A 16,131-nucleotide genomic window follows, 5' to 3' on the forward strand; every position below is an offset into this window, starting at 1 on the left:
CCCTTTTTGACTTTCTTTCTTTATTACTTTTATTACCAACCCTAATATCATCCCCCTCCGCTCTCCCTAGGCATGTATTCTACTGCATTTGCTGTGTGTATCCTTTCATTTGTTTGTGGCCCTATACATTGCATATATTGGTTTTGTGTACACTATTTTTAACTGCATATATGGTAAAGGGCTATGGATTTTCTTCCGTGCCTTTTCTTTTTGCACCCAGCACTACGTTTTTAAGAATACTCTGTGTTGCTATTAAAATAACTGATGGAATACAATGGAATATTACTCAGCAATAAAAAAGAATGAAGTCTTGCCATTTGCAAGAACATGGATGAACCCAGAGGGTATTATACTAGTCAAATATATCTGACGTAGAAAGACAAATACCATATGATTTCACTTATATGGGCAATCTAAAAGAACCAAACAAATGGACAAACAAAACAAAATAAAAACAGACTCATAGTAAACAGAGAACAAACTAATGGTTGCCAGAAAGGGGGGCGGGGGGCAGGACTGGGTGAAAAGGGGAAGGGGAATAAGAAGTACAAACTGCCAGTTATAGAATAAACCAGCCACAGAGATACGGTGTACGGTACAAGCCATGTGGTCAATAATATGGTAATAACTTTGCACGGTGACAGCTGGGTATATACCATAAGGTATATAAATGTTGAATCACTATGTTATACACATAAAACTAATATAATATTGTATGCCAACTACACTTTAATAAAAATGTTTAAAAATGAAAACGAAAAATCACAGCTGATTCCACAACGTGCCTCCCTCACCTTGACCCGCCGCTCCCCGGCCCCGGCCCCCGGGGACAATGCCTTCGCTGCCTCCGACCCCCACCTCACAATGTCTGAGAAAACACTGCTGTGTACAGCCTCTCAGGAGCCCAGTTACAAATCTCTTCAAGATACACACATAGACCCAGAAATGCAGTTGTTAGGAAACGGGGCATATAGATTTCCACTGTGACTGACCAAGCATTACCAACCTGTTCTGCAGAACGGCTGCACCCGTCTAGACTCCTAAGGCCAATGTTTCATTTGTTTGTGCCAGTGTTCTGGGGCTCGAGGCTCTCTTGGAGAATCTGATGAGACATTTGGAACTTTTTCTCCAGAAAAAGTAAGTATTATCAGAATAATCATACAAAATAATAGTTATTGAGAAAAATAATATCAATGTTTGTTTATCTGGAGGCACGTATTAGTTGATTTGATTTTTACAACAACCTTTAGAGGTAAGGATTGGTGTTTTTTTAACTGAGAAAACACATAACATGCAATTAACCATGTTGCAGGGTGCAGTTTGGTGGTAGTGATGCATTCAGATTATTGTGCAACCACCATCTCGCTCTAGTTTGAAAACGTTTTCATCACCCCAGATGAACACTGTGCGATTTAAGTATCCACTCCCATTTGCCCCGCCCCTGGCAGCCAGTACGTCTGCTTTCTGTCTATGGATTTCACTGTTCTGGACGTTTCATACAAAAGGAATCACACAATATGTGACCTTTGTCTGGCTTCTTTTACTTAGTATCATGTTTTCAAGGTTCATCCTAGTTGTAGTATATAACAGTATTTCATTTATTTTTATGTCTGAACAATATTCCATTTTTTTGTATATACCAGTATATATATATATATATACACACACACACACACACACATATGTGTGTGTATATATATATATATCCCAGTTTGTTTATCCATTCATCTGTTGATGGACATTTAGGTTGTTTCTACCTTTGGGCTGTTATGAATAACGCTTCTATAAACATTCATTTACAGGTTTCTGTGTGGACATGTGTTTTCATTTCTCTAGGAGTGTAATTCTTGAGTCATGTGGTAATTCTATATTTACCTTTGTGAGGAACCACCAAACTGTTTCTCCATGGTGGCCATACCATTTTACAGTTCCTCCAGCAATGTACAAGTGTTCTTATTCCTCCACATTCTTACCAACACTTGTTATTTTCTGGGGTTTTTCTTTGTTTCGTTTAGTTATAGGCATCCTCGTGGCATCTCGTTGTGGTTTTGATTTGCATTTTCTTAATAATGAATGACATTGAACATATTTTCATGTGCTTTTGGGCATTTGCATATCTTCTTTGGAAAAAATATCTGTTCAAGTCCTGAGGTAGATATTACAATTAACTTCATTTTATTAATTGAGGAATCGAGGCCAAACTGGAATCAGAACCAAGGTAACAGGATGGCAGGGCCAGTGAAGGGCAGGCCCCATTTTGCATTAGTTTCTGGAGGAGGGAGTTACTGACCACTCTCCACTCAGGATTCCACAGACTTCAAGTTTCGAATTCTGCACTGGATGGTGAGTCCAGTATTAGATGAGGCATTTGACTTTCAGTATATGTTTGAATAAACGAATAAAAATACTACACGTTCCTTCAGAGCTCCCATTACCTCAAAACATACCACTTTATCACACAGTGAACCCAGGATGCATAATTCGGCCCTCGATGAAGAGTGTACCCCAGGACAGTTCTAGAGCATCCTCTCTATCCCCAGCAAACAGGCTGCCTCCCGGTGCCTCACGGGCACTGAGTGAAAGCCTATACTGGAAGCCTGGATGTCTATTCAGGGGTGTTATTATATTTGGATCAATTCTTAATCTTTCAGTTTAGCTTTGAGCTGCTTGGTGACTTCTGACAGATCAGGTATAAATCACTGCACCTTGTCCAGGTAAGAGGAGTCTCACAAGCTCTGGCCCCTTTCTTAGAGGCCAGCCCTCGTATAAAGACAGTGTGTGGTTCTTAGCTGTGACCGGTGCAGAGGCAGGCAGAATCAGTGGCTTTAGTGAAAAGTGAAATAAACAACGATGTGTCAGCTCTGTCTTCGCTCTACATATCATTTACCAACAAAATAAAATACCTCAGGCCTGGGAGCAGCTCTCTGGGATGCCTTGAGGCCGATCTTTATTGCTGAACTAGTTCAACATTTGTTCTTTTAGAATTCAGAGAGATAGGCAAAAAAAAAAAAAAAAAAAAAAAAAAAAAAAATGTGAAAAGGAGAGAAACAAATATTTAGCAATCATCTCCTATGAGCTAAGCCTTGGAATCAACACAATCATATATATGACAATTAAGTTCGTGAACTTGTAACAATGTTGCTAACCTTTTTGATATGAGAGGGATTATTCATTATGAATTTGTACCAACTGGACAAACAATTAACCAAGTTTACTATTTGGAAGTGCTGAAAAGGCTGCATGAAAAAGTGAAACGACCTGAACTTTTCACCAATAATTCATGGCTCTTGCATCACGACAATGCACCAGCTCACACGGCACTGTCTGTGAGGGAGCTTTTAGCCAGTAAACAAATAACTGTGTTGGAACACCCTCCCTACTCACCTGATCTGGCCCCCACTGACTTCTTTCTTTATCCAAAGATAAAGGAAATATTGAAAGGAAGACATTTTGATGACATTCAGGACATCAATGGTAATACAATGACAGCTCTGATGGCCATTCCAGAAAAAGAGTTCCAAAATGGCTCTGAAGGGTGGACTAGGCGCTGGCATCAGTGCACAGCTTCCCAAGGGGAGCACTTCGAAGGTGACCGTAGTGATATTCAGCAGTGAGGGATGTAGTCCTTTTTCTAGGTTGAGTTTGCGAACTTAATTGTCTCATAAACCACTTAATCTCTCCAGCAATCCCATGAAGCGATTTTCATTGTCATCATTTTACAAGCGAGGAATTATAGTTCCAAGAGCTCGGTTTCCTTCCCAAGGTCACAGGCTATCACTAGCTGCACCTAAAATCTAAATCTTTGTGGCTTTCATTCCCATGCCCTTTATCATCTCAAAATCTCAACCCAGAAGTTTCTCCCTCCAAATCCGTGTGGAAGAATGGGAAGTGCTTTACAGTTGAAGAAACACATGTTCAAGTACCACCTGGATTACTATTTGGGTACATACCCCTTAACCTCTCTATATCGATTTTCTCCTCTGCAAAATGGGATTGTTGTGAGGACAGACTGAGTTAAGAGAGATGAATGCAATTTGAAAATTAATTTCCTCATTATTGGAAAGTCTCTCTAATGAGGTATTCATATTTTCAAGGAGGTGCTTAAAGATTACACAACTGTAAGACCTAAAAAGGTACATATTGAGTGGTGAAATTTTAGAAACCAGGACAGCTCCTTAAGTATACCATAAGAAAGCACCTTCACGGACATCTCCTGGGTAATGTCACCTAATACCTGGGCAGACTACCGTGCGATAAGGTTGGCAGGGACCTAATCGTTGAAGAAAAAGAATTTATATTTTTATCTTGTAGGTAATCTAGTGTCTAAAGGAAGAAAGCAACTGAAGTTCCCACGTTCTATCTTCCAGGATTCATTACCAATGGACAGGATAGTCTAATTTCCATTTGATTTACTTTGAGAGTTATTTGATTATTGTGGCTCCTGGGCCAAGAGAAAGCTATGGGCTAAGAGAATCCGGTCAATGGAAAACAGATCTGCCTGCGATGTCCCATCAGATCCACTGCTCCCATTGAAGGCCGGATAGAGAGATGTCAACGGAACTTTATTTTTCTGATGAAAAACCACAGCCCAAGCTTCCTTTCCTCTTCTACTCATAAACTCTTTTATTTCCTCTTGTACCAATTTCACTTGATTTTGAATCAATTAGTCAATCAGCAAACCAGTCAGTGCACCGGGAAGTGGTGTTGCATACTGGTAGCAGTAATGGTCATACTGACAGCAGTAGTGGTAGCAGGAAGGGTCGTAGTCGGAATAGTAGCAAAATAATAACCTCACTTGAGTGCTTACTATATGCCAGATACTATTCTAATTCACTAACACTGTAACCCATTTAATTATCACAACAATCCTACGATAGAGATACTATGAATTATCTGTTTTTCAGATGAAGAACTTAAGGCATAAGAAGTTAAAACGATTTGCCCAACGTCACAAAGCTCCTGAGTGATGGAGCCTGGATTTGAACCCAGGCAATCTGATTCCAAAGCCCTTGATCTTGGGCATCATGTGGTTCTGTTAAGAGCAATGGCCACCACAGTTTGGTTTACTGAGCTCATGATGTGCCTGGTTCTCTCTTCTCTAGGCCAACTTCACCCTCCTGAGCAATCAAAGGGACACCAAGGGCTAAGTTACTGCACGCTCACCATGGCTCCAACTCCATGCCAACACTCAGGAAAATGAGCTCTGTTGCTCCCCAGTCCCAAGGCCCTTCCAGGTGACAATGTGGACATTCAGAATGAGAAGGGCCACAATGACTCATGGAGGCTGGATTGATTGGCACTAACTGGGACCAAACCTCAAGCAAAACCACAGAAGGCTCAGTAGCATGTCTATCAGGATAGACTCATGGATTTCTATTTTATTCTTTGCGTTATACTCCAACATTATCACTATGTATTTTGTTGCTTAAATGTTTCCCGCTTAGTGACTAGAAGCTCCATCAGATTGGCTGTTAGTTGCCTTTGACATGCCCCCATCCTTCTTTTGTCTTCCTTTTTAGCACTGCCTTACCTTCTAGTGCTACAGATGATGCTCCTGGTTAAATTTCTATCATCTCTGCCCCAGCCCTAGATTCAGGCATTTCTCTAAGGAAACTTAGTTTCCTTAGTTGGAGAATGGTATTGAGATCTGGGCATTAGTTATATTTTAATGAGTCTATTTCTAATAATAATTCCTAATATATTTCCCTCTTCCAATAAAATTACTGCCTAAAACACAACCCAACACCAGGCCTGATGCTAATCTTTTTACATAAATGCATACGTTTTTCTCCTTCCATCCTCAACAAATCCTAAAACGTATATTCTAGTACTTATTCCCATTTTATCAATGGAAAAAGAAAGACCCAGAGGGACTCATGAATTTTTCCACGGTCACACAGCTGGTAAGTCCTGAAGTTGGCTTTGAACCCAGATCTAAGTCTAGACCCCTTACTCTTGCCCTCTCACTCTGCCTGGGAATATAAGATAAGTGGATTTAGGGTCAGATTATCCTGAGATCAATCACTGGTTCTACCATTTCCTAGCGATGTGACCTCTCTCGGTTTCCACATCTGCAAAACGGCATTAATAAAACCTACTTTTGCAGGTTGGTGTTAACATTAGAGTATGCGTATAGCACAGCCAGGGTGAGCATTAGCTCATATGAGGACCTGTGCTCCCTGTTAGGCAGTACAGGCCCATTGGATAAGGGAATAGACTCTGAGATCGGCATTTAAGGTGCCACTGCAGGAACCTCCACATCCAGCTGCTTACAGTCTCTGTGCCTCAGTTTTCTCTTCTAAAAATGGAGTCATTCTATAAATGGGGTGATAGGGGGAAGCCAATAACATCTCCGAAGCCTTGTCTGAAGCATAGGAAGAGCTCAAGAAACACTGACTGTCATCAGTATTATTATTTGAATCCCCAACACCTAGAAGGGTGTCTGGCTTGATATGAGTGAATGCATCTGAATGAACGCTAGGCTCAGAAAGCGTAGCCCACGGAACACTCTTTTCCACGTAGGGATTAAATATATGCTTTCTGCCCATCTCTCTGGATGCCTCCTGTTGTTACATTCGCCTGGCTGCTCCATCCCCCACAGCTCCTCTTTTCCCTGGGACGCTATCTCTGTGTAGTGCCCCCATGAAGAGGACACTATTGTGATGGATGGTTCTGTTGGAACTGCAGGGCATTTGACAAACGCCAGCCTCATACATCACAGGGCCATCAGTACTGGCACTTTGATAATGTATTATGTGAGCGCATCATCAGAATGCTGTCACTCTGGTGACAGATTCATCAACAGATGGGGCTGTCGTCACAGAGAAGAGCGCGTAGGAGGAATGGAAATCCTGTGCTTAAAGAGGAGGTCCTAGCAGTGAAATACAAGGTGTCCCAACCGTCTAGCTGATAAACGCTGAGAAAGGCATAGAGGTGGAAAGGATGGCAGAGCAGCACGGTGGGTGGATTATTAGCCCCACTGGGTTGTGAGGACCCAGAGCCCTGACAACCACTCACGGCTCATCTCATAACTCCCACTAAGACCTTGTGACCTTTCTTCCTCATCTACAAAGTGAGTGTGCCAGCCCGTATCAGTACATCTCAAAGAATATTCCAGAGGATGCTAGTTCTAGGAGATACTCTACGGAGCTGCTGAGGTTAACATACTTACACAAGTGTATTTACTCTGAAACCTCATAAAGGTAGAAATGCATGAATGTTAAGGGCAACCCCTCAACAGGACATAGAGTGAGTCCTGTCTTCAAAGTATTTGACTGTGAAACCCTTCGTTTTATGTGATCCATGTGAACCCATGATGCTGTAGTAACACTGACTCCAACGGTCCCCAAGATCCCTTTCAGGTCCAGAAACATAGTGACACGAACACAGGCGTTGGGACCTGACAGACTTGGATTCAAACCTTGAAGCTCCGGCTATGAACTTGGTGAGCTTGGGCAAGCCGTTTCACCTCGGTACGCACTGCAGGCAGTGCGTCCTCAGCTCACGAGGACGCCGGGACGTTGCCGAGAACTCTGCCTGAAGGTAACTTACAGTCACTAATCGAGAGCTCTTATTATTATTGACCCAAAAAAGAGCCAACATTTATTGAGTACTGCTAAAAAGTGACGCCCTGTACTCAAGGGCCTACTTCGATGATCTCATTTAATCTATAAGTTTACCAAATGATATAGGCATTACGAAAATCATCAATATATATATACATAGGAAACTGAGGTTTAAAGAAGTTGAATGACTTGCCCCAAAACAGGTATGTGGCATGCCAGATTCAACCACCAGGTGCCAGACTCTGAAGCCTACCCCCTCAGCAAGTATATTATTATGCCCCCCTCCCTCCCAATGGAAGTTAAGAGACTCTGCTAAGGCTTGAGCTCATCATGAGCAGTATACAACGGAACACTGATGGCAAGGAAGGCAGAGCATATTAGTACTTGGGAGAAATATTTTTACAGTGCTCAGACTCATCACGTCCCTTAGCACTTATACAGCCAACTAGTTTGCTTCTACATGGAACAAGGTCTGGCTTGCCCAACTGCAGCAATAGGCAGACAATAAATGAATCTGAATGACTCTCATCTAACAGCCACTTATCCTTAAAGGACAGCAGACGCAGAGGGCCGTATGACCTGCAGAAAGACCGCGGCACTTAGAGCCCAAATACCTGTCTGATTGGCTCACTAACCAGCTTTGTGACCACAGGCAAAACACTTTTGTTTCTCAGGGCATCTGTCTCCCAGCCTTTAAAAAGGAAATATCTCAGCTGAACTGTCTCTGAGGTTTCCGACAATTCTGCATTCTGCATTTCTCTGAACATTAAGCTGTGCGCTCGCTTCATTTGCAAAGTTCCAGACTAGAACAAAAAATACCCAACACCAGTGGAATAAAGTATCACATCAAATCTCTGCCATGGGCATGCACAAAGCAAAAACGTGAACACCACGGATTTGGATATTCACCCTGTAATGGTGAGATTTAATTTCAGCGGAGAGCTTCCATATCACGTAATGGTGTATGATTGCACTACGTTTTACTTCCCCTAGCAAATAAAGTACACAAGAAAAAGAATTGAAAAGAACATACATTGTTTTATTGTCTTGTGAAATTGCTGGGTTTCAAGCCTATAGAATGCCTAATGCTCAAGTTCTCAAGGGTGATACAAAGTGCACAGCGTCTCTGTTTGTGAAGCTAAATTTAATAAACAGAGTAATCCCCTGGCAGGCGCTGGGATTTTTCTAATATCCTGATGGTGTCAAGGGACCGGGGCTTGATATGTGAAAAACAGCATAAGACCTTACAACCAAGACTTACTAGAAACAATTGCCCTTTAATTGAGGCATCTGCTTTTCGCATGTTGTGGTGCTGAATTGGAAATCATTTTAATTTTGTGTACCTTGTCTGTGCACCTTGGGGAGTGGTGCTGTCCACACACTGTGGTGCTGAACCAGAAGTCTATCTAAATCCAGTATTGTTTAGCCCAGGCTTTGGACACAAAGACCAGGGTCCTTTCTCAGCTATAAAGACATGCTCATCCTACTATAACCCCCCAGGGTATTTGAAGTACCCACTGACAAAATTTCTGCTAAAGCATCTCATCAGAATTACAGAAGCATCATCTTGCATTTTGTATTTTATACAAAACATACCAATTTTGTGACGTGTTAGTCCAATAACAATGCCTCTAGAGAAAACCCTGGCTATCCTAGGTCAAGTTCCCAGGAGTAGAGGCTGGTTTGGAGAATTCTTGTGCAAGTGATTTACTAACTGAGTCCTCTTAGGAGGAGTGGGGAAGAAAGGTAGAGGAGGGAATAGAACCTACACAACAGTAGGGTGTGTAGTGAGTGAGGGGACCAGACTCAATGGGATTCCATTGGGAGCTCGACGCACAACGGCACCACAGAGTTTGTGCTACCCTGAGACAAGGGACAGGCCTTTTAATACTCATGTCAGTCAGTCATTGGCTGTGGACTTCCCAGAGGAAAAGATACCTCCCAGTTAAGATGGCTCCTATTTTAAGACCTAGGGCAATCCCCCAAAACAGGGCACCAACAACACCACTCATAGGGTCTCAAAAATAGTACACTAACATGGTAAAGAGAACCTGAACATGACCTCAACTGCACTGAAAGCATCTACTGTTAGTGCTTTACCCAGATTCTCAGGTTCCTTTTCCCATTTCCTTGTTCCCTGTTCTAGTTACTGCTGCAAAACAAGTTGCCTCCAAAACTTAGTGGATTAAAATAACAGTCTGCTCATAATTCTGCACCCTGGGCAGGGCACAGCAATGGAGGCTCATCTTGGTTCCATGCAACACCAGTTGGGGTGGCTCAACTGGGAGATCCACTTCTAAGAAGGTTCACACACATGGCTGCCAAACTAATGTTGGCTCTTAATAGGAGCTCAGACAAGGCCAAGGGCTGGAGTTCTTGGTCTCTATGTGGCCTGAGCTTCTTTAAAGCATTATGACTGGGTTCTAAGAGCAAGTGCTCCAAGACAGAACTGGAGAAACTTTGATGACCAAGCCTCATATGTCACAGCATTCCTTCTGCTGTTGTCTATTCACCATGGCTGTCACAAATGCCTCAAGTTGGTAGACTATCTATAGGTCTTGAAAAGGAGTAGTAAAGTCCTTGAAGAGCTTATAGAATGGGAAATATTATTGTGACCATTTTGGGAAAAATATGATTCTGGAACACGCACCCTTTAATCAATTTCTTTGTGCTATTTTTAATGGCTGATACTTGTGACGGTCTTTAGAAAACATCAGAGAGATGCAGAAGTACCCAGGAGCGTAGCCCTCCTAAGGCAGCCCTAGCCAATAACTGACTGGGCAAGAGAATGAAAGCTCCTTGTTGCAAATAGAGGCAAACTCAGAGATGCAATGTACATTCCAGAGCATCTCTGCAGGATTAGACCAAGGGTGAGACTTCACTGAAATCATACCCCTACCCTATCCTGCTATCTGCACTCTTCTACCAGTTTCTACTGGGAGCATTTCCTTAATTGTTTGCACATGAATCCGCATCTCAGCATCTGCTTCTGAGGAACTTCACCTAAGACAACCTCTCTCTTAGGAAGTCATAATACTTATTCACTATGTCACTTATCTAATATTTAGACAACTATCACTTTGTAATCTCCTGTTTTATATTGTTTCACCAACTTTCATTATCATCATTTATCTTTATGCTTGATTTCCCAAGCACTGGATTGTGCTATATTTTATTTATCTCCATTTCCTCCAATTTCTGAGAAATAATGTGAGAAGAGAATGAATCCTGTTGAACACTCACTGTGGCGCCAGGCACTGCTAACCTCTTGGCAGTCATTCTCCCACCTAATTCTGAAAACAGCCCTATGAAGAAGATATTATTTTATCATCCTCATTTTATAAACGAAGACAATGATGTTCAGAGTAAGGAAATTATGCCACACGGCTCCAGTAGGAGCCACGAACAGAATATTCTATGTGAAGCATTCCCAGGAATTCGGGGGGAGCGGTGCCGCCTAGAGTTGTGGGATGTATTAGTCTTTCTCAGCAGGACAAAGACCCTTTCCTGAGATTACTCAGCTTGGGAGTAGCAGCGTGTGGATTGGTTTCAAAGTCTTTGTCTTTATACTAAGCTAAGATGCCTCTGGCAGTTAAGACCTGTGGATTATTTTTCATCTCTTTCTTTCACTTTAGGTAGGTTTTTTAAAGATTGTGCGACAATGAAAATATTTTTAATAATAGTAAAATAAATTCTTGGTCGCATGACAAGAGCCTGCCCTATTCTGTGGTCAAAGTCTGTGGTGAAGAAGTGGGGTGGAGGGAGTCTTCACCAGATCCAGGCCTAAGGGGGAGGTTACCTTCCAAAGGGAGTTGAGTGGGAAGTTACCAGGAAAGGATCAGGTGCCAGGGAACCGAAGAAAATACCAACTGTCTGCCAAGTGAAGCCATGGCTCTTTGGTTGTGTTTTGGGTGGTTGATTTTTTTTTTCCTTCTGATTTTCTAGCTGGCTGCCTCACGCACTCACTGCTTTCTTTGCAACAAGCACCTCCACAATTGTGATGAGGGATGACATGCTCTAGCATGAACCTCATCTCAAATGTCAGTCTCCCAATCTGAAAAATTGAAGTTTCAGTTCCAGAAATTGCTGCTTTCAGAAGTGACATGGTTGGACCATGTGCCCGTGACAGAGAAAAGAACCCCAAATGAATCTCCTGGGGTGACTGACAGAATTATTAAGAGCCTGGATATTTGATTCCCAGCTCCAACAACATACCATCTGTGTCACTTAAATTTTGGAAGCCTCAGTTTCCTCATCTGTAAGATAGAGATTCATTTCATAATTGTCAAAGTAAACGGAGGAATATAGGCTAATCGATTAAATATTTGGAATATATTGAGCTATTGTTGTTGGTATTGTCAATTATCATTACTATTAGTCATAATAAGACCATTCTAGAGTCACAATCATCAGCTGCAGTTTTACTTAATGAAAAGTCCAAATTAATTTGATTATCCCTTAAACCTTTGGCTGTCATTTTTCCTATCCCTAATAACCTATCATCTTATAATCCTCCTCTTCCCCAATAAACACACACACATATATATACACATACACACATGCCAACTTGTAGAGAGCATTCAATCACATTTTCCAAGCCTGTTATGAGAGTCTATGACATTTCCCAGGCAGGCACCATAATAGCCAGTCAGTGGCGAGGCTGAAGTCAAACTTACAAGGAAATCATCACCTGAAAGGCAGCACATAATCATTTTTTGAAATGATTGTGATGCCTTGCATCTCTGTGACATGTGACCATTTATCATATCCCCTTGGCATTCATTATCACATGACCTTCTCAACTATTCTACATGGTAGGTATAATTGCTAGGCAAAATGACTTGCCCAAGGTCACATAGCCAGCTGCTAAGTGGAAGAGCTCAGGCTCAGACCCAATTGCATTTTTCTCCAAACCTGGTGTCCTTTCCACTTTACCTTTTTTGCCTCCCAGCACTGTTTGAACATTTAATCGCAGCCGCTTCTCCCATAGCTGGTTGATTCTAGGGCAGATAAGTAATAACCCAGCAGGTCACAACAGGCATTGCTGAGTTTAAGATGCTGCAGCAGAAAGAGGTGGAAGGAGAGAGGCAAGTCCTCTCCCCAGCACCACTCCAGGAGCCTGACACACATCCCTGTGCTCACAGATGTCACCATTAATGTCTTTCCCCCCAGAAGATTCAGGCAGGGGATCTGGATAAATCCATCATGGCCCAGAACATAATGGTGATGAATGATCTCATTAACCTGGCAGCCTGTACCCCATCAAGAGCAGAGCAGCCCTGATCTTTTGTATGAAGCCAGGCTCAGCATCCTCACTCTTCTTCCACCCTCCGTGATACTCCCACCCCCACCCTAGACCTCCAGCCCTCCAATGTACCAAGCTGTGGTGCCCCATAGAATTGTTGCGACCTCCCCCCAATGCTCAAGCCTGGGAGCAGGCTAATATCAACTTCAGCCATCCAGATGAAGACACTGAGAATCAGAGGAATTGGATGGTTTACCCAAGTTCCAAGAAACTTCAACTCATGTCTAGCCGACCCCGAAGCCCTGCTCTTATCTCAACACTGTACTAACTTTTCTAGACTGTGTAACTGTTTGCAAAGGCCTTGTTATGCATTATCTCATTCAGTTGCCCAACCGGCCCCATGGGGTAGACTTTCTCGCAGCAAGACTTTCTAAGAAACTTGACAAATCAGTTAAAAATGTGTATGTAAGACTAACATTCCAAAAACGGCTAAGGAAATTTCGGAGGTTAAAAAGGAGAGGGGAAAGAGGGTGACTCATCCAACTGTATATTATGACATCTAACAAAACCATGGTCATAAAAACAATGTGGTACTAGTACAAAAGCAAATAGGTCAGTGGAACAGAATTTATAGCATGAGACAGAGAGACAGAAAGAAGAAGAGAGAGAGAGAGAGAGAGAGAGAGAGAGAAAGAAATCTGACATATAATTGAAGTGGAACAACAAATCTATGGAGGTAAACAATAGGTTATATTATAAATATTTAGGATATTTGGCAATTATTACGTGCATAATATATTTATTTATAAATATGATTGAAGCTCTCCTACATACCATATATAAAAACAAGCTCTAAATACATGAAAGCTATTCATCTTATATTTAAACAAAAGAAAATGTTAAATAGCTTTGTGATCTTAGCATATAAAATTATTTCTTAGATGGGACCTCAAAAGCACAAAGTTTAGGGAGGAATTAATAATTTGCTTACTTTATGACAAATTATAAGAAGTGTTTTTAATAATAGATATCATTGACAGGTGGCAGATTGGAAGAGGGTATTTGCAATATCACAGAAGGAGAGAACAAATTCACTAGAAAGTATATGATAGAAGGCTCCAACTTCCAGTATTTAGAGAAATAAAAGTGAAAGCAACAATAAGGTACCATTTTATACCCTGTAGATAGACAAAGCAAAGTCTATCTGGGGGGTGGGGATATTCTAATTCCCTATATGGAGAAAATGAAACTCTTGCTGTATCACCGACTCTTACAGTTCTCCAAATGGACAGTGTTAGAGAAATTACATAGGCTTTAATATCTATGATCCATCAAACCACCTCATGAATACATATCCTAGAGAAATTCTCATGAAGGTCCACAAGCAAACACATAAGAAGAAAGTCAGGTGGTAGAAAGAGTTGGGGATAAAAAAAACACATCACTAGGACAACAGACAAATGTGGTATGAGATGTGTGGTACTTGCAATACTAAATGTGGTACTTTGAATACCATGCAGCATTTAGAAGTATGAAGTAGATTTACATATGGTAACAAAGATGGTCTCAAATTATAACACTGAACCAAAACAGACATGGAGTATTAAATCACAATGCCTTTTATGCAAAACCTCAAATACTCTCACCCAAAGCGATGTCCAATGATGCACACACATCTAAATAAAAACGTGGAAAGTAGAGTGGAAAGTCATACATTAAGACAGTACAGAGAGTACCTATGAATTGGGGATGGTAGATAAAAAGAATAACAAAATAAAAAATTTTAAATAAAATAAAATAGGAGTTATTTTATTACATAACAGTGTGTTTTAGATTGAGAGTTCGTTGTATGCCCATGAAGTACAAGAATGAGGTGAAGATGTCAGTGGGATTGCAGATTGGTGCAGCCACTGTGGAAAACAGATTTTTGTATCTCAAAAATCTGAAAATGGAACTACCTTATGATCCAGCAATTCCACTCCTAGATATCTATCTGGAGAAATCCAAAACTCTCATTGAAAAAAATTTATGCACTCCTATGTTTATTGCAGCACTATACACAATAGCCAAGACATGGAAACAACTGAAATGCCCATCGGTAGATAACTGGATTAAGAAACTGTGGTACATTTACACAGTGGAGTATTACGCAGCCATAAAGAAGAAAGAAATCTTACCATTTGCAACATGGATGGACCTAGAGAACATTATGTTAAGTGAAATAAGTCAGACAGAGAAAGACAAATACCATATGATCTCACTTATATGTGGAATCTAAAGAAAAGAATAAACAAATGAACTAACCAGAAACAGTCTCAGAGACATAGAGGAAAAACTGAGGGTTGCTAGATGGAGGGGTGGGGATAAGGGGAAGGTGAGGGGATTAGAAAACAGTAACGACAAGGTGGCCATGGGGTTACGAAAATCAATTAGGGGAATGTAATCAATAATGTTGTAAAGATTTTGTAGGGTATCCGATGGACACTTGTCTCGTTAGGGAGACCACCTCAGGGATGGTGTAGATGACTGATGACTGCACTGCACACCTGAAGCTGAAGCTGAACAATAATGAATGTCAACTACAAGTTTATATATATATATATATATAGTTACAGGAAGTGGAGTACGGTATTAGGAATAGAGACAGTGGAAATGTAATGGCTGTGTGTGATGCCAGAGGGATAGTGGATGGGGGGAAGGGTGTTGTCACTGTGTGAGGGATATAAATGATAAATGTCTAACTATTACATTGTTTTGTGCACATGAAACTAATTTAAAAAAAAATGAGGTGAAGAAATGGAGGAAGTGGAAGATAGCTGGAAAGACAAGAAAACGGGAAATATTAGATCCTCAACCCTCTGAAACAGAAAAGACAATAAAAAGTAGGAGCTCAAGTGTTGAAATAAAGAAGGAAGAACTGAGACAGAGAAGAATTATTTCCAGTGAAGTTTTAGAAGTGTCAGAGAGAAGCATACCACAGGCTTGGAAGTCTGTCACTCAAGCTGTAAACCACAGGAAAGCGAGTACAAAGCTGACGGTGGACCAGGTCAGCGAGAAGCATCCTGAGCAAAGCCACTGAGAGAAGAACCCATGTACTGCGAAGGAGATTAAGAAACCTCTGGCACCACAGAGCTTCCTCCTTCAATTAAGTCAGGTCCATCCATCTCCTGAAGTTAAGTCACCCAAAGTTTTTCCTATAAGATGAACTTAGAACTTAAATGACTTTGGTTCATTGCAATCTTGGACGAATTCTTAGCCTCACTGAGATGGACCTGGATTGCCCATCCAGAGAATGGAGATAATCATGGTTCCTATTCCTAA

This window comes from Rhinolophus ferrumequinum, assembly GCF_004115265.2.
Source record: "Rhinolophus ferrumequinum isolate MPI-CBG mRhiFer1 chromosome 15 unlocalized genomic scaffold, mRhiFer1_v1.p scaffold_54_arrow_ctg1_1, whole genome shotgun sequence".
Classification (NCBI taxonomy): Eukaryota; Metazoa; Chordata; class Mammalia; order Chiroptera; family Rhinolophidae; genus Rhinolophus; species Rhinolophus ferrumequinum.